Raw genomic sequence first — 23410 nt, forward strand, 5'->3', positions numbered from 1 at the left:
TTGACCCATCCCATTGCTCCTTGAATCATATGGTTTTACCAAAAGTCAGAACCTCTCTTTGGATGCTTCAGGGAAGATAAGATCTCCTTTGGATAGAATAAGAACTTTTTCGATATATTTTATTGATTTTTTACAGAGAGGAAGGGAGAGGGATAGAGAGTTAGAAACATCGATGAGAGAGAAACATCGACCAGCTGCCTCCTGCACACCCCCTACTGGAGATGTGCATGCAACCTAGGTACATGCCCTTGACCGGAATCGAACCTGAGACCTTTCAGTCCGCAGGCCGACGCTCTATCCACTGAGCCAAACCGGTTAGGGCAGAACTTTTTCTTTTTAAATAGACAACATATTCTTAGGACTTTCAAATAATTCTGAAATTCAAAGTGCCAAGGAAATAAGCACAATAGAAGGAATAAATACATTATTCACTTGTGAAACTATTAACTATATACAGTATATATGACAAAGGGATGAGTTGGTAAAAACATTTATCCCAAGATAATTTTTTAATAGTATGAAAGTGTCAATCAAGCAAAATAAATTCATGCCCATTTCTTTTCTTTTCAAAAATTTATTTCAGAGAGGAAGGAAGAGAGATAGAAACATCAATGATGAGAGAGAATCATTGATGGGCTGGCTCCTGCTCACCCTGCACTGGGTTTTAAGCCTGCAACCTGGGCATGTGCCCTGACCGGGAATCGAACCGTGACCTCCTGGTTCATAGGTGGACGTTCATCCACTGAGCCACGCTAGCCGGGGTTCATTCCCACTTTATCCACCACCAAAACACCCTCCCTTTCTCCAAAAATACACACATAAATACAAAGTAGATATTTTCAATCTAAACTGTAAACCTCAGGCTCACATGAAAACAAAATGATTTTAACCACACAAATTCCAGCACTCAGACTTGTAATTTCGACACGCTGCCCACACAGCACTTTGGGAGCATGTGATTAGGAGGAATGATGCACAATCACACCACATTCCTTCCCTCAGCTCACACATCAAGAACTTGCCCTCGCAGCTGCATTCTTCTCCAAACAGCCATGGTCACCTTAGCAACCCTATGCTCCTAATATGGACAGCTGGTCCATTTAAAGTCAGCCCTTCTTGGCAGGGAAAATGCTTGTTCTTCAAATTGGGGGAGAAAGAAGAGGTTTTCCTTTCAATACACATTACAGGGGTTGATTCAACTCGATCAGCACTTTTGTTATGTGGCAGCAAGTTGTGTCGAGCTTCAACCTATTCTGAGTTTGTTTGTTGTTGTTGTTTTGGTGTTTTGTGGGGGGTTTTTTAATCTAAAGCAAGTGGCTAAAAATAAAGGCAGCTCATATGGAATTATAAGGAAGAGAACATGAAAAATAATTATATTATTTTATAAAATGATAAAGCCAATCACAATTTTGAAAGTTCAAATTTACTTAAATTGAACTGTAACATCTGAAGCCTTAATATGCAATAAGAAATCAGAGTCAGAAGACCTGTTTAACATATAGTTTTTGTTATTCTTGAACAACAAAAACATTGCTAAAATTCCAAGTCCTATAATTCCAATCTATTCAATACACTGTGAGTCAATGGATTTATCCTACCACCTACATGTAAATCTCACAGTCTTTCCAAAGGCTCAAATCTAAACTAGGTTTCAAAACCAAGTGGCTATTACATCTGAGAATACTCTAGACCTAGAATGACCTAGGATAGCACTGGATTACTCAAAACCAATCTTAATCTTATGCTTATACCATGAAAGCTGAGCCTGCACCAAATTAATTCTCTTGGGATAAAAGATACAGGTTTATAATATGTATGCCTGGTTTTTATACTACAGATAAATAATTTGGGGATTACCAAATTATTTTGGGGATTAGCAAAGGATTACCATATTCTGCAATATGTGAGATCAAACTACTTATTCCATGCCCACAAAGGGATTCTTATCTGCCATCCATCAAAATTAGAATCTAATCTTTACAGAAAGTACACAGGCATGTTCAAAACTAAAAGATATCTAAATTTATGGCCTTCATTGTAAATGGGAAATATTTATGAAATACATTTCTATATAACAGTGGTAGACAAAATCTATATTAACTTAATAAATGCTTAATGATAGACATATAAAGTCAGTCAATATATTAGAAATTTGTACATTAAGAATAATTGAGCCCTGGTTCATAGGTTTCTGGTTCAATTTCCTTTGTTTTTAGTTGTCAGGATAAAAATTTCATGTCATTGTATCATGCACTGCATTAATGTGGAAGACTTAAATTTCATTTGCCAAAAGAACAGAGACAAAGATGTAACAGATCAGGTTCACTAAGATTAGATCCTTTGAAGTTTCTGTTTTTGCTTTAAGCATTGTGGTCCAGGAAAAGAAAGATCTGGATTTCTCCTGCAATCTTTGAGCAGTGCCCTGGAAGATCAGATAGTGCTACACGCAGGTTCAGGATCCCCTTCCTTAACACCCAGAAGTAGAAGGAAAAAACAGGGGGAAAGGGTTTCACAAGAAACTCGAAAATAAAAACTATTGGTGATTTGCCCTCCTTCCTCCTCATTAGTTCCTTTATTTTAACCCTTTGTTCTCAGTTATCAGACTAAAGACTGCCCTGATTAACTAAACCAGTGGCAGTCTCAAAACTAGGTGGAAAAGATATGCTTGAGAGACTGCAAGTGCCCCTCAGGACATAGTATACTGAAAAAAGTGAATAAATAAGAAAGTTATTGATCTGAATAATTAGCTAAATAAGTATTTGAAGTTAATTGATTGAATTAATCTGCAGTGATCACCACTACCTATTCTAAGAAGTTCCTGAAAATTTCTAACCAAAGTAACTTAAGGCTGCCAAGAAATTGATTTTAAGTTCCTGGCACAGTTGGTAAGCACACCAATAAGGAGATTTTACATTGACTCACTTGAACATTTCAACCTTCAAAAGTCAGGAGTATAATAATGTAAATCAATGATGATTTAAAATCCATTCGACAGGTGATCATTCAGTATTTTTTTTAAACTAGATATTACTCAGTCTTTTAGTATCTACCTGGTAAAAAAACATTATACCTTTTATTTTAATCCTCACCTGAGGATATTTTTTTTTTCATTGTGATTTAGAGAGGGGAGAGGGGAAGAGGGGAAGAGGGGAAGAGGGGAAGAGGGGAGAGGACCCTTCAGTCCACAGGCCGACACTCTATTCACTGAGCTAAACCAGTTAGGGCGAGCCTGTGTCTTGTTAGCCAATACTGAGGTAGTAAAAGTTTGCTAATAAATCTGTGAGAATCTTGTAATAATCAAGAAAAGATGTGAAATAAAGATTAGAAAAGAATTTTAAAATCAAGAACAATTGCCCAGCTGGTGTGGCTCAGCGGTTAAGCATTGACCTATGAACCAGGAGATCATTGTTTGATTCCTAGTCAGGGCACATGCTTGGGTTGCAGGCTATATCCCCAGTAGGGGGTCTGTAGGAGCAGCCAATCCAGGATTCTCTCTCATCACTAATGTTTCTATTTCTCTCTCCCTCTCCCTTCCTCTCTCTGAAATCAATAAAAACACTTTTCTTTAAAAAGTCAAGAACAATTAAGCCTGTATTCAACTATATTTGGTTTATTACTATATTAATTTCTTACCTTGTGGAATTCTCTTCTGAGGAAAATAGATACACTTTGTTCCTAAAAAAAATTCAGGTAGAAAAGTTGAAATGTTAGTTTCAAAACAGAAAAGTCTCTTGAAAGTGAAAAGTTACAAAATGCTAACATAGTACATACAGACTATTATGACACTTGGTATTACCAAAGCTTAAGTAAGAGACAGTAAATCTCTAACAATAAAAGTACTTTATTATTTTTATGAAAATATCTACATATATAGAAGCCTAAACGACTGTTACGACCATACGACCAGTCGACTGGTCGCTATGGCAATGCACTGACCACAGGGGGGCAGACATTCAACACAGGAGCTGCCCCCTGGTGGTCAGTGCACTCCCACAGCCAACCTCCTGGGGCCGGCCAACCTCCTGCGGCCCCCCCTTACCCTCCCAGCCGGTCCCTATCACCAGCCAGGCTGAGGGACCCCATCTGTGCACAAATTTGTGCACCAGGCCTCTAGTTTATTATAAATGTATTTCTTATCATTAAAAAAAATACTTATTCTACTGCCTATCAAATCATTTTTTCTAGGTACAAAATATGGCACATTTTCATATTCTACAATATTATTACTCAACTGGGTTTACTTTAGTCAAAATTTGATATTCTGAAGGGTATTTTTGGGGTTTAATCTACATGTCGTAAAATTCATCCTTTTAATGTATAAAATACAGTGGTTTTTACTATATTCATAAAGTTGTGTAACCTTTACCACTAATTCCAAAACATTTTCGTCATCCCCAATAAAAAACCCTGTACTGAAGCAAACATTTTTCCCCCCCAGGGAGAAACATCTGAAACAATTTAATTTTAAAAAATACACAAGAAGCATACTCTACAACACTATGATCAAAATTGTTTTCTTTTAAATGTGTAGAACAAAGACTGGTAGAGAAAAACAAATATTCTAAAATTATAAGAGTAGTTATGTTGGATAATGATATTACAGAGACTCTTTTTCATATATTTCTTCTAAGGCTATGATTGTATAATAGTACCTTTATTGTTCTTAAAAGGTACAGCACAGCCCCAGCCAGTCTGGCTCAGAGGATAGAGCGTCAGCCTGCGGACCAAAGGGTCCCGGGTTTGATTCCGGTAAAGGGCATCTACCTTGGTTGCAGGCTCCTTCACAGCCCTGGCCCTAGTGCAGGAGGCAACCAATCGATGTGTTTCTCTCACAGGATGTTTCTCTCTGTCCTTCCCTTTCTCTTCCACTCTCTCAGAAGATCAATGGAAAGAATATCCTCAGGTGAGGATTAAAAAAAACAACAAAAACAAACAAACAAAAAAAGGTACAACACCGACATCATTTTCTAGAGCTATATGCTAAAATTTGTACTATAATCCACAGTAAAAAACAACAAGACAAATACAAATTGAAACTTTTAAAATATCTCACTGTATTTTTTTTTTAGTAAATGTTTTTCAAAGTAGATAAAATAAGTATAAAGTTAAAGAAAAAAGTTGGCCACACTTACTAATCTGGTTGAAAAGCCACAGCTGCATTTTACTTTATGACAAATTGGCTGTTTCATCACTTTGCATCTGGGCATCTACTTCTCCATGGTCATTTCTGAAATAAAGATACAATAATTAAGAATATATTATAACAAACATGAAATCTTGAAGGGCAATTATCGAAACTTCAGTGACTACAGGGAACCATCAAAACAGTTCTTGAGCAACCTCTTAATAAAAACAGTAACAGGACTGAGGGTAAGGTGGGATGGATGAAATACAGGCTATCGTCCCACAGGCTCAGAATTCCATTAGTTATGTTACAATTACTGCATATAGAAATCCACGACCTCTTTTAAGTCCTAAATCCCTTTCACCCACCAGGGTCTTGCAATTCCAAAGAATGCCATTTATAGGCTGGAAAAAGAGAAAAGGAAGATGCAGAAGAGAAGCCCTAAAACTGCACAGTTAAAAACAATAAATTGCTTGTTTGTTATGCTTGTTTGTCTATTTTCTCCTCACACTTATAAAGTAAGCTCCAGAGATTTTTGTTAGTTTGATTTACTGATATTTTTCAGGCACCTAAGAAAATGATTGCCTGAGTTAAGTGCTCAGTAATACTTATTGAAAAATGAATAAATCGATGAATGATTTAACCTTACAGTATTTCAAAACAGCCAAGTGTCAAAATGGCATCTCTTCTACACATACACCACTGATGCTAATGCCAACTACATCTTTGTTGCTTTGTTGTCCAATAAACAAAGTCCCTAATTAAAAGACAAGACATGATCCCAACCTTCAAGGAACAGAAGAAAGGCATGTGTCACTCTGTAATTGTATTAGTGCAACTTTTGGGAAAGACTACTGAAAGGGGAATTGCTGGACATGTGATTGTGCTAAAATTGTCAAATGATGTGGGTGAAGGTCTTTTTCTTTTTTAAATATGTATGTTCTTAAAAGTGCTGGTTGTTAAGACAGTTAAGAATATAAGAGAAAATCTTTCATACAGAGTGAAAAGTTGACAGGTCTCAAAAATAACCCTCAAGGAAACTTGGAGCTCCTTTCTATCCTATAGCTCATCAGTATTCCACAAAATGCTACACTTCTTGTAAAAATTGGGGGAATGCAAATATTGATACAAATTTGCTTTTTTTTCTTTCAAAAAGAAGCAATGGAAAGATAAATTGAAACCATTTTTAAACAGTTATCTATTAGAGAAAAGAGAAAACAGGGTAGAAGGGATAGAAATGGAAGACTTCTCAGAATAAACCTTATTTTATAATTTTTACTTTGAAGATGTATTTTAAAATCAAATGAACATCGAACTACCATTGCTTGAAACATTAAACACATAGGACATCTCTGGATGTTGCTAGGGCACTAACTTATTATCTGACATTTGATAAAGGGGAAAAATCAAGCATTTATCCTGGCTTTCTTGTATGAAAAATACCCCAGAGTAATCAAAAAGTCAATAATCCTTTTTTATAGGACTCCAAATTTAAATATAAAAGGAATGGGAGGATTGGAAAATCAGCATTTTGCCCAGCCAGCATGGCTCAGTGATTGAGCGTCGACCTATGAACCAGGAGGTCATGGTTCGATTCCTGGTCAGGGCATATGCCCAAGTTGCAGGCTTGATCCCTAGTGTGAGGCGTGATTCTCTCTCATCATTGATGTTTCTATCTCTCTCTCCCTCTCCCTTCCTCTCTGAAATCAATAAAAAAAATTTTTTAAATAAAAAGAAAATCAGCATTTTGTAACCCCTAATGAAATAGATATTTAAAAATGATCAATGAATGTTAAAACCATTAGGTAATAGGCTGATGGGAAACATTATAATGGATAAATAAAGTTGACAAAACTTGAGCCCAGTGATTAATCCTAACACCATTAAAAATGGTTCAACCAGATATTATGTGCAGAAGTACTCATCACTATCCATTAAGTATTCATCCTGGGAGCTCCAGTTCCAAGGAGTGGTAACTCCTATCACCATGGACCAAGCCACCTTATTTCTCACCTGCATTACTATAATTGTTTCCTATCTGATCTCCCACTCCCTTGTTCACCTCAACAAAGCAGTCAGGTTAGTCCTTTTCAAAAGAAAGTCAGATCATGTCATTCCTCTGCTCAAAACCCTCTAACTCAGGGGTCCTCAAACTATGGCCCACGGGCCACATGCAAATACAAATATTGTATTTGTTCCCATTTTGTCTTTTTTAATTCAAAATAAGATATGTGCAGTGTGCATAGGAATTTGTTCATAGTTTTTTTTTTTTTAAACTATAGTCCGGCCCTCCAACGGTCTGAGGGACAGTGAACTGGCCCCCTGTTTAAAAAGTTTGAGGACCCCTGCTCTAACTGAATCCTCCTCACTAATATAAAAGCCAAAGTCCTTAAAAAGGCATAGGACCATGGTGTGAAATTTCCCTTCCCCATCTCTCTAACCTCACTTCCTACCACTCTCCATGTTGTTCAGTCCATTTTAGCCACATTGGTCTCTTTCCTGTCCTTAAAGGCATCAAGCATGTTCTCAGGGCCTTGGGATTTGTCTTTCCCTCTGACTATGACACCAGATATCTCTTAGGCTTATTCCTCCTCCACCTCCCTTAGAACTGTTTTTACAAGTTATCTCAAAGAGATATACCCTTGTTCCCTAGGCAAGCCCAAAACCTCTGCATCAGATTTTCCTATCTGGGAGAGAATATGCTAGGAAAAATCAGCCATAAATTTTGGAGACGACAATCATTTGAAACACAAAGTCACCCATTTTGTGTCTAAACATCTATAGAGCTACTGTCCAAACGATTCTTAGGGTCCCAACTTCAAAGAATTAATGAAGATACAGCTACTACAGTGTGGTTTTTTTGTTTTGTTTTGTTTTGAAATCATCTATATCATAACACTAGAAAGGAGGGGGTTAAAGATTTAAATCAAATGGCTTCCATTAAAAAAAATTAGCAAAATAAATAGCATTCCCTTTCCTCCCACTCCTTTAAGGATTTCTGTAGGGATTACATGATAAAGTTCCAATTAATCTCAGGAAAAGTTTAACTACTTTCAAATGTATCTGCTACCTCAGGCACCATGACCACCAGAAAGAATCAAAAGAACTCGCTAACTAACATGACTAGACTAGCTATGACATAGTTGGGATGTTTGAACTTAATTATTTTTCTTTAAATAAACAAACTCCCTCTGGAGTAAGGCCTACTCTGTTTTAAACATCTTATGGCTGCCAAGCTTCAGGGTCTTAAGAGAGATAGCCAGGGGACAGAGAAAACAGCAAGTATGACTCAGTGATCACATTTAATAGTCTCTGAGACCAAAACAAAGATACCAGTTCTGGCAAGAGTTCTCTAGAATTGCCCCAAAACTGACTTATCCACATACCTTTCATCTGAACAATTTCTTTTTACTTAGTTTAAGTTTCACAAAGCACTTGTTATGTGCCTATGGACCTTAGGTACAAAAATAAACCAAGAGGACAATGAAAACAATCAGCAGGGGTTCTAAGAGTTGGAGGATGAAATTTAATGTTAAAATCTGTTTTGTTTGGGGAGGAGGGAAGAACTCTTGAGTATTTTTTGCAGAAATGCCCCCACTCATTTGAAAATCAGACTTTAACAAGTCCAGTCACTTGAAAGAAGGTTAGTAATTTTAAAGTATCCTTTATTGAGCAACTCTGTGTGCCAAGTATTTACATTAGTTCACAATTCTCAGAATTTCCCTATGGGAAAGGTATTAACAAAGCATGTGGAGTGGTTAAATATTTTGTCCAAACCAGAAAGAGACAGTGCCGGGATACAAAATGTCAGTCTTTCTTTTTCACTATTACAATCTGCAGTAAACTGGAATAAAAATATTAGTCACAAATATCACATTTGCCCCACAGGAGTAACATAAATCCAGGCTTCTCATTTAAGAAATTTTGTTCCATTGTTCCAAAGTTGCTTTAAATAAAAAGGCAAAAGGGAAAGGTTTACTGTTACACATTAATAAGTAAACTGTGACATTATAGGAAATAGGCCTCTGTAATCCATCTTCAGCACACTCAACTTTTTTTTTAATACATATTTTATTGATTTTTACAGAGAGGAAGGGAGAGGGATAGAGAGTTAAAAATATCGATGAGAGAGAAACATCGACCAGCTACCTCCTGAATGCCCCCTATTGGGGATGGAGCCCACAACCAAGGTACATGCCCTTGACTGGAATAGAACCCGGGACCCTTCAGTCCTTGGGCTGAACCAAACCGGTTAGGGCACATAACCAACTTTTAATGGAGGAAACTAACAGCATGTTGCCAGTCGGTTACTGAATTTTCCCAGGGCAAATAGGATGTAGGGAAGAAGGGAAAGGGTATAAGAACAAAGAACTGTATGCTAGGTTGTACCAGTTAATAATGCGGATTTTTTTCAATAGGTAGTTACACATATGTTGATATATATGCGATTTGATATGTATACTATTTTGTTGTATTTACAGCATTTAAAACTTCATATGTCAAATTTGCTGAAGGTGTTAACATCATAGATATTTTTATGCTTAAAAATGTAGAATTTCATGCCAAAAAAAGAGCATTTGTGGGATGTTTTAATTAAGTTATCGTATACTTCGGGAAGCTTATGGTGAACGTGTTCCATCTCAAGATACTTGTGAACGCTGGTTTAAATGCTTTAAAAGTGATGATTTCAATGTGAAAGACAAAGAACGTCCAGGTCAACCAAAAAAGTTTGAAGACCAACAAATGCAAGCATTATTGGATAAAGATGCATGTCAAACTCAAAAACAACTTGCAGAAAGATTAAACGTTGCTCAGCAAACAATTTCCTATCATTTACAAGCAATGGGAAAGATTTTAAAGGAAGGAAAATGGGTGCCACATCAACTGAACGAAAGACAAATGGAAAACCGAAAAGTCATCAGTAAAATGTTGCTTCAACAGCACGAAAGTCTTTTTTGCATCGAAATGTGACTAGTGATGAAAAGTGGATTTATTTTGAGAATCCCAAATGCACAAAATCATGGGTTGATCCAGGTCAACCATCAACATCGATTGCAAGGCCAAATCGCTTCAGAAAGAAGACAATGCTCTGCGTTTGGTGGGATCCGGAAGGTGTGGTGTATTATGAGCTTCTAAAACCAGGTGAAACCATTAATACTGATCGCTACCGACAACAAATAATCAATATGAACCATGCTTTGATTGTGAAACGACCAGAGTGTGCCAGAAGACACGGCAAAGTAATTTTGCTTCATGATGACGCACCATCAAACACTTCAAAACCAGTTAAAGACACGTTAAAAGATTTTGCCTGGGAAGTATTAACCCACCCGCCGTATTCACCAGACCTTGCTCCTTCAGATTACCACTTGTTCCGATCGATGGCACACGCAACTTTCTGAGCAGCACTTCAAAACATACGAAGAAGTGAAAAATTGGGTCTCTGAGTGGTTTGCCTCAAAACAAGAAAAGTTCTATTGGGACGATATCCACAAATTACCTGAAAGATGGAGGAAATGTGTAGCTAGCGATGGACATTACTTTGAATAAAGCACTTTTGATGTTTCTCTTGAAATTATGGTGTTTTCTTTGATTATAAAATCCGCCATTATTAACCGGTACACCTAGTACATGACCAGCAACACATTTTCCAGGAAGATCCACCCACCACAACTAGACAAAGGGAGGTGGAGACAACTAGAAAAGGCCTCAGCCCATTTTTTTTTTTTTAAATAATCCAATAGGAGGCAATAAGACCTAGGTGAAGTACTGGTAAAACTATTAACCCATAGAACTCAGCCCATGAGAAACCGAGGGAGGGATTCTTGCACACTAGGAATAAATAGCCTGTGATCACAGCTCCAAGTGTGCCTGTTCAACCAGACATCTGATCTTGCAAGACCACATTACAAGTCTCATTTTCGCCATACTTTGTGTCTCTGAGCCTGTTATTTGAATTCGGACAGGTGAGCATTTCTCATAGCATTAAAGGGATAAATCACAAGAATATGCTACATTTAGGTCTAAGGAACTAGTAAGAGTAAGTTAGGCATAGCACAGCTCACTACTTACTATTCATATGATTAACCTAATCACTTCTAAGTGATAGCTATTCCATTATTGGTTTCCAACAAATAGAAAAGTAGAATCCTTGTCACATGAAAGAACCTTCAGTCAACCCATATCCCAAATATTCAATATAAGCTATACCTGTTTTCTCTGACCTGCAGCTATATAATTCTTTCTTGTAAAATACGCAAAACTTTTAGTTACAGCCATCGGATAATTCAAAGGAATTCAGTAGCCCTCCATAATTTGTGTCTCCTTCATTATACATAAAGAACTTAATAGTCTATATTTAAGTACCATGTAGGGGGGGTGAAATGCTGGGAAGGAGGATGAGAAAGACAAAACTCATAAATTGGCCATATTAGAAATAAGAGAACAGATTTTGAGAGTAGGAAACAATAAACTTGTGAAATCACTTTATATTTTACAGGTGGAGAAACTACAGCCGCTTATAAGCAAGGACAGAACTTTAGTTCACATTATAAGTGGTATTCCCCCCCCCCCGAATCATTTATTCCAACAAATCTATAGGTATTTTAACTTAATGCATACATATGTAACTAGACAGACTGCAATGTTGAAGAGTTTAAATGAACGCATGAATTCTGAGTATATAAGTTAAGGGAGAACAGAAATGGCCCATGAGTCCTTTAGGAATGACAGAATTCAATAAGTAACCTGTTTCCTTGGGGGTAGCTCTTTAGCACAGCTGGGGCTAGAGGGTTCACTGCTCTGGCCCAGCATGACATTTCTTCTATGACTAATTAAACTCATCATTAGCTAATGTCCTTAAAGATAAGAAACTGTGGCCCTGGCAGGTGTGGCTCAATTGGATGGAGTGTTGTCCTGTGAACCGAAGGTTCAATTCCCGGTCAGGGCACATACCCAGGTTGTAGGTTTGATCTCTGGTTGGTGCAATGTACGGGAGGCAACAGATCAATGTTTCTCTCTCACATCGATGTTCTTTCTTTCTTTCTTTCTTTCTTTCTTTCTTTCTTTCTTTCTCTCTCTCTCTCTCTCTCTCTCTCTCTCTCTCTCTCCCCCCTCCCTCCCTCCCTCCCTCTCTCTCTCTCCCTCCCTCCCCCCATTTCCTCTCTCTCTAAAATCAATAAAAACATGTTCTCACCCCCCAGCCAGTTGGGCTCAGTGGATAAAGCGTTGGACTGCGGACTAAAGGGCCCTGGGTTTGATTCCAGTCAAGCGCACATGGCCGGTTGAGGGCTCAATCCCCAGTAGGGGGCGTGCAAGAGGCAGTCAATCAATGATTCTCTCTCATCATTAATGTTTCTATCTCTCTCTCCTTCTCCCTTCCTATCTGAAATCAATAAAAATATATTTTAAAAAATAATAAAAATCTAAAAATAAATAAAAACATGTTCTCTGGTGAAGTTTTTTTTTTTAAAGAGCAGCTGACTGAACATAATGTCATTAATATATTAAAAAACATGTAATAAAAAATAAAAATCTTACCTAATAATAGACAAACGTAAATTAACCATCCCTCCACTACGCTCACCAGCCAATCAGGATAGTATGCAAATTAACCCAACAAAGATGGTGGTTAATTTGCATACGTAGGGGCAAAGTGGCTGAGCAAAGACTGAAGGCTCCCTCTGGAGCCGCAAAGACTGAAGGCTCTGTCCGGAGTGAAGGCCTGGGTCCCGAGTGCCGGAGGAAAACCTGTGCCAGCAGCCAGGGGAAGGGAAGGCCTATTGCACGAATCTCTTCGTGCAACGGGCCTCTAGTAAATAAATAAAAAGATAAGAAACTGTATATACCAACATCCTGGATTCAACCTAATAGCTTAATAAATGGACTATTGCCCTAGCTGGTTTGGCTCAGTAAATAGAGCGTCAGCCTGTGGACTGTAGGGTCCTAGGTTCAATTCCAGTCAAGGGCACATGTCCGGGTTGCAGGCTCAATCCCCAGTAGGGGGTGTGCAGGAAACAACCGATCAATGATTCTCTCTCATCATTGATGTTTCTATCTTTCTCTCCCTCTCTCTTCCTCTCTGAAATCAATAAAAATATTAAAAATAAAATAAAATAAATAAATGGACTATTGCCCATTTGAAGATTGCTGGTCCACTAAAACAGTTCAGGTGTGGAGGTAAGGACAAAAAGCATAGTATATTGAATATTAAAAATGTAATGCTTAAAGAGGACAAAAATCACTTTTCATGTCATGGACATTTACCTTATATCAAATACTTCTCTAACACTCAACCCACAAGTGGACAGTCTACAACAAGCATGTCAAACTCGTGGCCCACAGGCCACATGCCTCATTTATTTGGCCCGTGTTAGCCTGTGAGTTTGACATGCTTGGTCTACAAGAATGTGTGTGTGGAAGGGCATTTGATCTACTCATTTTAACAAAAATTATAGCTGCCCATTTAGTCCCAAAAGCACAAGTGAATAAAATTACATCATTATAAAATGCTTGGGTAGCACAGAAAAATCTGCAGTACAGACAGACTTGTACTAAATGAATAATTAACAAGAAATTTATGAGGAATAGTCTAGCGTGATTGACATTATAGTAACTTACAGGAGTTTCTTTACAACTTTTCCCCCAAAACCAAATTGTATATATATATGTCCCAAGTTAAAGAACAGCTCCTGTTTATAACTCCTAGATAGCAAATATTTTTTTTAGTTTTCAAATAGAAGTACACCAATCGATTTAAAATACAAACTGGTACAGAGGCTTAAAACTTACAGTTTATTCTAGAGATAGCATTAATTCTAACTTAAAAAAAGGGGGTGGGGGCCTCAATGACTTTCCGAAAGCAGAGGGAAAATTTCATTGTTTTTCAACCATTACAAATAACAAAGGGTACCACTTGAGCCAAGCCAGTGTGGCTCGACCTATGAACCAGGTCAGAGTTCCAGGTTCGATTCTTGGTCAGGTCACATGCCTAGGTTATAGGCTCAATTCCCTGTGGGGGTGTGCGAGAAGCAGCCTATTAAGGATTCTCTCTCATCATTGATGTTTCTATCTCTCTCTTCCTCTCCCTTCCTCTCTGAAATAAAAAATATATTTTAAAAAAACTACCACTTTGTAGGATAACGTGTTCCCAGTCCTTCAGTATATATTTGTCTGATACTCCCGTGTGTGTGTGTGTGTGTGTGTGTGTGTGTGTGTATCACTATGGCACTTAGTACATTGCATCTTACTTATTTACATATTTGTCTTGGTCATTCTATGTCCCCTCTCCTTGTTGACCTGACTCTCTTACACTCAATAAATGGCTTCCAAACACTGATACTCAGAGAGACAGAATTTTATCAGGCTGGAGTGTGTGGCAAAGTGAATTATAATAAGTTACTAAATGAGAAAAAGAATCAGAAATTATTCAATTAGTTAAAAATAGATAAAATTAAAGCCACAAATTTTCAACTTCCTTTAAAATGCCTAAATACGTATACATGCCATACATAAGATTTTAATAAACTTAGTAGAGTCAACCTGACAGATTTATTTACAGGATTTTGGGCTAAATATGTCAGGGGGAATTAAAACAGTTTAATACAGAGGTTATAAAATCATAGTCTTTGGAATTAGAGCTCTAAGATTGTGTCCCAGCTCTGCCCTGGTTAACTATGATCTTGAGTAGGTTACTTACTCTCTTTTGGCCTATTACCTCATATCTAACTTGGGGATGATGTGCAATAATCTTGTAAGACATTTAGCATAGTGCCTAGCACATAGTGAAGGCTCAATACATATCACAGCTAAAACATCAGATGTACCCTAGCTGGTTTGGCTCAGTGAATAGAGCGTTGGCCTACACAATGAAGGGTCGTGGGTTGGATTCCGGTCTAGGGTATGTACCTTGATTGCAGGCTCAATGCCTGGCCCCAGTCAGGGCCTGTGCCCATGTGTCTCTCTCACATTGCTGTTTCTCTGTCTCTCCCCATCTCTTCCACTTTCTCTAAAAAAATAAATGGAAAAATATCCTCGGGTGAGGATGAACAAGCAAAAAATAAAGCATTGGGTGCAGTGAACATCTTTCATTCTTTCTGTCTGCCTTTCTCTTCGTGAGTTTGGGAACTTCCCCACTTTATGATTTCAAAAGGTCAAATAGTTTTCTACATCTTAAATTTGAGAACTTCCTCTCATCTTATAATTTCAAATGGTCAAACACTTTCCCACATGTCCTATACATGGACTCTGCCAAACATATATGCCCAGCCCAGACTAGAAATGGGCAACTAGTGAGCAAGAAAAGTGGAGACCAGAAGGAACTCTCTCTCACACTAATAGTGGAATAATTGCAGCCAGGTCAAGTCCAGGGCAGAGGTGGCAGCATTTACAGTCATCCAGAGCTACAGTCACTGGGGCAGGCTGTGGCGTCTATCAGTCTGTCTCTAAATGGTGCTGGCATCCTCGTGGGAATCATTGTGCAATGTGATTTGGGGCATTGTTTCTGGCGGCTTAAGTCCTAAATCTGGTTCTCTAACCCATGCAACAATTGATGAACCACTGAGCTCTACCCAATATCCTTTTTAAATACATGATATGCTTGAATTGGATTTTACTGCCACCAAGAATTCTGACACACATCAAGTAGGGGTAAGATTTATTCTTATCTGCCTCACCTCCACAGGGAAAAAAAGATTATTTTTAATCTCTCCAAAGAAACACAAAAGTGTTGTTCACATTCAAGCATGGATTTATCCTGTGCAGTCTTGGAAAATTTATTTTTATAAATTTGAATAATCATTTTCCTAATTTAGAATATGAGAAATGTCTAACCAATTTTAAATTTATTTCAAAGGAACACAGTTAAAGAGAAGTGATGACACAGGAAAACACCTATATGTAAGGAGTAACTACCACTGAGGCAACAGAAATTATTCCAACGTCCCCAAAACCTCGCTCTACAGCTTTCTTCCCAGCAGGAGCTTTTCACTTGAGGTTCTATAACCAAGGAATTCCCTCTGCCTCTCGAGGATCATTTTAGGGTAAAAAAAATGTTTAAATTATCAAAAGGCTTTAAATATTCCTCTTTTGTTTTAACAACTCAGTAAAGAATCCACATAACAAAACTATTCAATTCTCTGTTAAAACCATACATAGCAAGTCAGTGCCTCATTGCCATAGGCTGATTTTTTAGTATGTAAAACACATGCCTCATCTCTGCTAGATTTTTCTGCAGGGCTATTTCATAGTTCAGTACTGCTTTTTCCACTGTTTAGAATGTTAAAGCTCAAATCCGTTAACTTTTTATTTATTATTCATTTATTTATATTACTTTGTCAATATAAATGTGATACAAAGTTTATAGGGAGGGTGAAACTGGAGGGTTAGATGTGTTTTTTTCTAAATTTCAGAAGCAAGTCACTATATAGAGCTGAAACTATCCTATATAATAAAAGGCTAATATGCAAATCGACCAAAGGGCGGAAAGACCGTGCACTCCCACAGGGTGAGCACCGCTCAGCCAGCCAGACTCACAGGCCTAAGCTGTCAGTCAGACATCCCCCGAGGGCTCCTGGACCGCGAGAGGGCACAGGCTGGGCTGAGGGACACCCCCCCCAAGTGCACAAATTTTGTGCACCAGGCCTCTAGTGTTTTAATAAATAAAAGAACAATCTAAACAAAACCAAACATACCTTTATTTTTTTTTAAAAGTGATTGTCTTTTCAGAATAAAATTAAAGGGGGAAAAAATCAAGCACTGGAAATGTATCTTGATGTCTAATATCTACCTAACATTAAAAATACAGTAAAAAAAAAAAGAATTTGGCAAAGATTTGGGGTGGGGGGAGAAGGCCATAAAATTTTAGGGTTTCTGATAATTCTGCATCAGAGCTATGTTAGACAGAAGTAGTCCAGGTCTTGAGAGTTAGCAACTTACCCAAGGAGCCTATCTTCTGATTACTAGCATCTGATTAAAACATCTTTAACAGTATGGAGTTTCCTCAAAAAGTTAAAAATGGAACTCCCATTTGGCCCAGTAATCCCACTTCTAGGACTATATCCCAAGAAATAAGAAACACCAATCAGAAATGATATATATACCCCAGGTGGGGTCTTACCCAAGGTGGGAATGACTGGGGGGTGAGGAGAGGTCAATCGGGGAAAAAGGAGACATATGTAAAACTTTAGACAATAAAAAAATAAATAAAATAAAACTGTAATCCTATTGCTCTCCCCCCCCAAAAAAAATCTTTAGCTTGTCCTTCAAATTAAGTCAAAATAAAGTCAATTGAATACCATCTGATATTAATTCCTGCATTTAAAATAACCAAAAAATTAGTAAATCCAAGGCAAGTGATTTCAAAATCCAACTGTTAATAACCTTCAATATAAATAAAATTCTGATTTATGTTAATTTATAAATACTCTGGACTTATCTATATAGATAGTCACCAAAAACATAAAACCTGCCCAGCCAGTATGGCTCAGTGGTTGAGCATTAATCCATGAACCAGGAGATCATGGTTCAATTCCTGGTCAGGGCCCAGGCCCAGGCCTTAGGCTTGATCTCCAGTAGGGGGTGTGCAGGAAGTAGCCAATCAATGATTCTCACTCATCATCGATGTTTCCATCTCTCTCTCTCCCTCTCCATTCCCTCTGAAATCAATAAAAAAATATTTTTTTAAAGTAGAACCTTTTTATGGTGTCCATAAGTTCATTTCTATGTAATTTCCAAAATGTGTTAAAAAGTAAAATCATTTTTAAATTGTATGCTAAGGGCTATTTCATTAATCACCGATTATAATTTATTGGTTGTTATTACTACATACCCTCAGAAAAAAAAAATTATACCTAAAAACCATGTTTTTAAGTTTATGCCATTTAACACAAAAAAATTTTCTGGTCATAATCTATCTCCCCTAAAAGGACACCATAATCCCTTATAGAAAAGTTCCTTTACATTTGGTTACATATACTATACAGAGCAGGAACTTTCTACTCAGGGGAGTAAGAAGAAAAAGTTCACACAAAATCTAATCTTACTTAAATGAGTCATGACCAAGTCAAACCAGCTATATTTGCATTTCATAAGAGGTCTATAAGCAGCAGGGCTAAAAAGAACCTAAGGCTAGCACTAGATTACTACCTTATTATGAAGAATAATTCATGCTATAAAACAACAACAGTAACAGCCAAAACATTTTTTAAAGGTACAAGAACAAAAAGTAGATAAAACCCAAAAGAGAACAGGGAGAAAACCCTATACAAGAAAAGGCTAATATGCAAATTGACTGAAAGGCGGAACGACCTGTTGCTATGGAGCGCACTGACCACCAGGGGGCAGACGCTCAATGCAGGAGCTGCCCCCTGGTGGTCAGTGCACTCCCACAGGGGGAGCACCGCTCAACCAGAAGATGAGCTCATGGCTGGCAAGCACAGCAGCAGTGGCAGGAGCCTCTCCCGCCTCCACAGTAGCGCTAAGGATGTCGACTGCTGGCTTAGGCTCGCCCCCCTGTGGGGAGCAGGTCTAAGCAGTCAGTCGGACATTACCCAAGGGCTCCCGGACTGCGAGAGGGCGCAGGCCGGGCTGAGGGACCCTCCTGAGTGTACAAATTAGGTACACCAGGCCTCTAGTATGTGTATAAAGAGGCAAAAGAAGGTTTACAGCAAGTATGGCAATCCCAAGGCACATGTACTGCTATTTCCCTTCCTTCAAAACTGGCCAACACAGGTAACAGGTGACAGCTCTATGGAGCTTGGCAAAGCATCAGAAACCTCTAGAATGCTACTGCAAAGCAATGGAAGTTGTCAGACCAAACAAATATTGCCATTCCTGATTTGGACTGACTAGAGGAAGGGTATGAAAAAAAACTAGTAAGGAGGGTATGGGTATAAGGAAAAACAGTAAGAGTAAGAGCCTCAAATATTTACTGAGCTATTTCTTATTTTATATTTCTAGGTTGCATATACTTCTTCATTTAACAAACTTCATAATTACTTATTATGCCTGTTTTATACACAGAAAAAAAAACTGAGGTTTATAGAATTTTAAGCCACCAATATGTTAGAGTCATACATAAAATAAGTGATGGAACTGAGGCTCTACCATGATATGATCACTTTACCACTCCTTTTAGATAGTTGATCATGGAATTCAATAACTGGTCTACCCTCTATCCACCCGCCCATGAAAATCCACCAGAACAGATTTTTTAAAAGAAAATTTTAATTATTTAAGTAATAACATGTTTCTTATTGAAAACCTAGAAAATATAATGGAAATACTAAAATTCATTTCTTTTCATTGCTTTTATAATTAATATTTTAATGAACACCTTATACATATAAATCTCTGTGCACATTTTTATTCCCTTTATAAAGCATTATAAATGGAATTCTGGGTCAAAGAATTGTGAATACACTCTGCCAGAACATCTGATTTTAATATTACTGAAATGATAAACAGATAATGGTTCCTTGAAAGAAACAACCATGCCTTACTCTCCCTTGTATCCAAAATGCCTAAGCACATGAGCAAGTGTTCAATGACTGCTGAATGAATGAAGAAAGTTTCTCTTCCCTCAGCACAGGGTCTGAACAGAGAATTAAATAGAGAATTAAATTATCCCCAACTAGAAGACAACAATCGTGCCAAATATCAAGTTCATTAATGGGCTGCATAAAACTCTGCTAGGGGGAGAGGAGAGAGGATTACAGGGTTTGCAATAGGCCTCAGGAATCAAACCCCTGCCAACACAATGGTAGCCAGCGATAAAAAAGGTGCCCATCTATCAAGCTAAAGTTTATAGCCAATATAACTATATGACTGCCTTTGTTAGGCATACCTGTATTTAAAAACCCCAAATTTTCCATTCCCTGACAGACATCCAGTCTCCCTTATTGCACCGCTTTACTCAGATTAGACATTTGTGCCAGACTGTGAAGCCACGCCCGTCAGCCCATCAGGGTACTGTGCAGTAACTCATCAGGGAATAGATAAAAAGCAGAGAGGAATCCTCATTGTGTGTGCTTGCCCGCCATGTTGCTGGTGCATTGCACCCTTTTGTGCAAAAGTAAATCTGCCTTGCCAACCCAAATAAAATAAAAAATCCCCAATTTTTAAAATTAATAAGAAATGTAGGGGGAAAGCAGGCCTTCAGTTAAGCATGACTAACCTGACTCGTTCCTGATACCTCACCTTAAGAAATTAAAGTTGCTTTAGAAGTACAGAATCCATAAGGATACAGAGAATAAGGAAAGACATAACAGCAAATGAAAGAAGTTAACAATATTTGGGAAGCTAGAAAGGGAAAAAAGTGGTAATAACCTAACAAGACCAAGAAAGATGAAACCTAAACCTGAGAGAAAGAAGCCATCAAGAAGCAAGCTGACTACCCCGCAGTAGGGCTCAGTGGTTGAGGTCACTGTTCCATTCCTGTAATACCCAGGTTTCAGGCTCAATCCCCAGTAGGGGGCATGCAGGAGGCAGCTGATCAATGATTCTCTCTCAGCATTGATGTTTCTTTTCTATCTCTCTCTTCCTCTCCCTTCCTCTCTGAAAATCAGAACAAAGAGCTGAAAAAAAAATTGAAGCTGATTGCCACTAAAGATTGGGAACTGGAGGTCAGAAGAGAAGAGATGGGTAACCACTGTTTTAATAATCCTTGAATTATTCAACTTTTAAAACTACATATATACACATATTTTCAAGATAAAAATTTAAAGAGATAAAGCAGATTTTGTCATGATGTTAGAAAGATCTAAAACCGTCTAAATTCAGTATACATCATTTTTTCCAAACTATTATATTGATTTCTGTCAACTACAATTTTCAGTAGTATTGAGGTCAATAGTACTAACTACTTTTCTTATAACACAATTCATGAACTGACACAGTATGCAATTCACAGGAGAAATACTTTGGGCATGTAGCAATTCTAAAGCCTAATTGTATAAAACTACTCCATAAACACCATGTTTTATTTATTCCTTCCCCTAAGAACATCTATTTGGATGTATTTATATAAAAAGTTTATATTATTTGTAACTCTTGGGTCAAATCCAAATTTTGACATTTTGAATGACTAGCATTTGTAAGCATCAGTGATGGGAGAACTGAAAATACAGTTGGAATGTCAAATTATACAAATGGACAAACTGAAAGACTACTTCATGGAAAAAAATATGAAGTACTAAATATGCAAAAGAAAACAGGAAACAATCTTATCTGCAAGAACTATAGCAACTTGCAACATTTTAAAAGTCACATTCTTGTGGGCACAAATTCACCAACTAAATATAATCTAATTAACATATTTCCTCTACAGCCAAAACCAAGAATTTCATTCCAGGAAGAAAAAGAAAAAATACTTCAAAGCACAGATTAAAAGACCATGAGCAACTACATCAGAATCCATTGAAATTTTTTTTTTAATTTAGTGAAGTTCTCTTCATATAAAAACTATGAGACAGCTCTTTCAACAATACTAATGGACTGTGCTGATCAATAACATATAGTTGTCCAATTTTACATATCAACTATGTAATAAATTTACAAATAATTAAGCAACTGCTACAAAGGCTTAAGAGCATTAAAACCATGTTATTTTACACTGTACATCCACATAATCAAATGAGAAAAAGAGTCAGAAGTACAGCAACCAATGATAAGCAAGTATTTATCACTAGGAACCCACGTGTCAGGGAATATGAGAAAGAAATGCATAGGAGGCAAGTCCTGCATTCAGGGAGTTTGAAATTTACAGTGCAGAAGGGGTAAGACGTGTATGGTGATAGGGATGCCAAGGCTAAGACATGAAAAAAAAATGAGCAATGTAAAACAGTGAAATGACTGAGTACTATACTATCCTACATAATTAAAAGGCTAATATGCAAATTGACCGAACAGCGAAACGACCAGTTGCTATGACGTGCACTGACCACCAGGGGGCAGACGCTCAACACAGGAGCTGCCCCCTGGTGGTCAGTGTGCTCCCACACCGCTCAGCCAGAAGCTGGGCTCATGGCTGGCAAGTGCAGTGGCAGTGGCGGGAGCCTCTCCTGCCTCTGTGGCAGTCAGACATCCCCTGAGGGCTCCTGGACTGCAAGAGGGCACAGGCCAGGCTGAGGGACTGCCCCACCAGTGCACAATTTTCATGCACCAGGCCTCTAGTTAAATATAAAGGATAATGATAAATTTAGAGAAGAAGAAGATAACAGTGGGCTTGAAAGAGGAAGTAGGCACTGAACTAGGTGGCCCTCAAAAGAATTAGAAAAACATTTGAAGAATTAAGGAGAAAGATCAATTCCATTCTCTCTCTCTCCCTCTAGATTTTGCTGTATATTTAAAATTTTTCATAATGGCCCTGGACAGTTTGGCTCAGTGGATAGAGTGTCAGCATGAGGACTGAAGGGTCCCAGGTTCAATTCAGGTCAGGGGCACATGCCCAGGTTGTGGGCTCGATTGCCAGTAGGGGGCATGCAGGAGGCAACCGATCAATGATTCTCTCTCATTATTGATGTTTCTATCTCTCCCTCTACATTCCTCTCTGAAATAAATATTTTTTTAAATAAATTTTGTCATAATGAAATTCTAGGGGCAAATGTATATAAAATCAAAAAAGGAAAATAATCTGAAAAAGAACTGACACAGACAAGGAAAAATAAACAAAGTAGTAAACAGGGGAAATTATCCACAACTTCAAAAAATAAAAACAAAGGGAAAAAAAACAAATAACCATACATCTTGTGTATCAATAAATGTTCACACTATTTTGATTAGCCTCATTCCATTACTTGAGAGAGAATAAGAGTAACAGCTTTATAATCCCACTTCCACAATGATAGAATGACCAAAAAAAAAAAAAAAAGGTTTTCTTTAGCAACAAAACTACATAAGGACAGCTAAAATTTCCTGATTCCCAATCCTATCATCTATCCATTACCCTACACATTACGTATTAAGTTTTTTATACTGGACTTACTTCATTATCAACTTCAATTTCCCATAAAAACCAAAAACATTAGGACACTATAGCTACTTTTTTTTTTTAAATGTCCATTTTAAAGTGTGCTGCAATACATAAGAGCCTAATGGGTCTCATTTAAACCACAAAACTTTTATGACCAAAACCTCGTGGCCTTTCCAGTAAATTGAGATGTTACTATTCCAATGTGTCCTCTAGCCAACAGGCCATTCTAATGGTCAGAAGAAGAGAAGATGATGCTCAGGAAAATTTCAGAGCTAGTCATAGTTCCAAGGAATTCATATACTGTATAAAACTTTTTC

General features: G+C 37.7%; 1 protein-coding gene across 8 annotated transcripts in view; it reads right to left on the reverse strand.

Moving 5' to 3' along the window:
• Positions 1 to 23410, reverse strand: part of FRS2 (fibroblast growth factor receptor substrate 2) — a 112859-nt gene that overhangs the window by 51870 nt on the left and 37579 nt on the right. For 6 of the 8 annotated variants that reach the window (XM_023759472.1, XM_023759469.1, XM_023759465.1 and 3 more), the window contains 2 exons: positions 5133 to 5227; positions 3634 to 3675 (listed from right to left, as the gene is read on the reverse strand). The gene's annotated coding sequence lies outside the window, so the exon portion shown is untranslated. Of the gene's footprint in view, positions 1 to 3633; positions 3676 to 5132; positions 5228 to 10455; positions 10494 to 23410 lie in introns of those variants that run through there. The other 2 variants (XM_023759471.1, XM_023759470.1) reach the window with 2 other exon arrangements.

The sequence above is a fragment of the Myotis lucifugus genome, unplaced genomic scaffold, assembly GCF_000147115.1.
Source record: "Myotis lucifugus unplaced genomic scaffold, Myoluc2.0 scaffold_156, whole genome shotgun sequence".
Taxonomy (NCBI): domain Eukaryota; kingdom Metazoa; phylum Chordata; class Mammalia; order Chiroptera; family Vespertilionidae; genus Myotis; species Myotis lucifugus.